This window comes from Coturnix japonica, chromosome 4 (assembly GCF_054131305.1).
Source record: "Coturnix japonica strain WE chromosome 4, WE-NBRP24, whole genome shotgun sequence".
Lineage (NCBI taxonomy): Eukaryota > Metazoa > Chordata > Aves > Galliformes > Phasianidae > Coturnix > Coturnix japonica.
In genome coordinates this window covers 27,626,763-27,629,254 of record NC_140666.1, presented here as the reverse complement: position 1 = coordinate 27,629,254, position 2,492 = coordinate 27,626,763, and positions in this window count along the sequence as shown.

Here is a 2,492-nt window from a genome sequence, read left to right as displayed (position 1 = left end):
TTTAGATTATGTGCTTTTCAAATGTATATCTCAATGACTTTTTGTCTGAGTCAGAATGATTATTCTACAAGCCTTGGTAACAGAAAGCTTGTGGTTAATTCGGCGACAACCCACAACAGATATTTTGACTTCCACAAAGAGTTTCTAATCTATTTGGATTAGGATTTCTGCTGTGCTTTTTAAACTCAGGCTTGATGACACATTAGTAACACAGAAACAGTTGCATAATTTAAGTACAAAGTACAAGAAAGAAGAGACTATCTCAATTACAAGAAAATCAAGGTTCTGGTCAACAGAAAGGTCAACCCAAGGAAACATTTCTGTGCCACGAGGACAGTCAAACACTGTAAGAAGCCTCCTAGAGAAGTGATTGATACCTCATGCCTGACTGTTCAAAATGCATTTGGAATATGCCCTCGGTAGCATGCTTTAACTTTTGGGTATCTCTGTATTTCCGAGATAGTTGGGCTTGGTGATCTTTGAAGGTCCCTTCCAACAGAACGATACTAATCTGTTTTAAGATGTCTGCAGACTGCATACTTAGAAAAACCTGGTGACAGAATACCTTAAAGAAAAGGCAGAGTAGTATGTAATAAAATCACAACTAGCTCAAGAGTGATTGGCACAAATTTATTTTAATTTGCAGTACCTTCTGGCTTGTCAGCTTGCATAGGCCCTCTGCTGAACCATGGCTGTATGATCCATTTTAATTCAGGAATCACAGGCAAGATCACATAAATGTTGAAGGATTGTCACAGCTGGCAGACAGTGATAAATATGAAATGCAAAAATCTTACTAATTTTGTAGACAGTCTTGCATTTTTGCTTATTTGGCTTGCATTACTGCACTGCAATACAACAAGTGGCAGCACAATTAATCACTAGCATCACAGGGTAATTTGTTATGACAGAGAGCCATGTGTGCTAACTGAAGGCAACTTGTCTTCTACTCCTTTGTATTATGTGCCTTCCTTTGTGATTCTCATCAAGGAACCGGATTATACAATGCTGTGAAGTATCTCTAGAAATATTTGAGATAAGGGCTCATGGGTGGTGGTTCAACATACTCTGAAGTGCAAAAGGACTTTCTGAGCACCTAACCAGCTTTGCATGCAGGTGATGGAGGGCCCAGAGAACCTGTATGCTGTCCTGCAAAACAAGGATTAGAGAAATCCAAACAGGTATAGTGATAAGATCTGTGCTGTTAGTGTAGCTAACATGCCACTGCCAAGCAGTCTTGTACTGATTCCTTCAAAAACCAAGAGAGAGCAGAGAACCTCCTCTCCCCTGGCCACATCACCTCCCAGAGGATTTTATTAGCAGACAATACATGGGATATGGGCACTGAATACGTAATTTCCCCAAATCAATACGCTACTGATAAACCATTGCAGTTATTGGATGGCTTTTTGTTCTCTGGGAGGATTTTTTTTCTCACAGCATTAAGGTTGTGAGATTAAGATTTTAAGTTTTTTCTTTCCTTATAACTTCTATGGCATAGATGGTCTTGTGCACTGATCCCCTTTAGCTACCTAACTGATGACCTCATTTTCTAATTAAGCTAAATATAAGCATAAACTGTGAAAATCTAACCATTCCCCTCAAGCAGCACAGTATCCACAGACAAAAGTCGCATTCATGACACCTCACCCTGCTGCACACTTTTTTTGCAAGCTTCTTCAGCATTAAATTCTGAATGTCTAAGATAGAATTGTATATGCCAGTGATAAAGACTGGATCTGTGATGCAGATGCAGTAGCTTAGACTACTTCTAGTAAAGCATTTTCTGAGTTCAAATAAAAGTAAGTGTTTCATTGACTTAGTCTTTATTTAATTTATTTGTATGTGGTAGAAACTGAAAGAGCTACCTAAATTCTTGAATGAGCCAGTAATAGATATATTTTTCTCCTAGTTTGTGAAGAACTACACTCAGGCAGAGCTGATAAATAATACTGCCCCAAACCCATTTAATGCTAATGGGTCATAGAAAACATAATATCTCTTGGGACATATGATCTCATACTTGTAACTTGTGGAAAATATTAGGGCAGTATTAAAATATCTCTCTATTCATATTCACTAAGAAATTCTAACATTAATTACATATGGATAAACATGTTTAAGGGAAAGTAAGAAAATGTAACTTAAAATATGTACTTTCCTGTAGGAAATTTTTTAAAAATACCAAAATATTTCTTAGAACAATTCACCTTAAAGGAGAGAACATTTCAAAAGAATAGGCTTTTCAAAACTATCTTTGTACCTAATTATCCTGTGCTTTTTGTTTTGTTTTTTTTTGTTTGTTTTTTTTTATTGTGACAAATAACAGAACTCCTATTGCCTTTCTTGCGTACATATTCTCTACTATTTGTTCTTTCACTTCTAACCCACCTCTTCACAGTTTATTTTAGCATTCAAAATGTCTTATGTAGGAGCTTCAAACATACATTTTAAACAAGAAAAAAAGAAAAAAAAACACATAAAAATGAGAG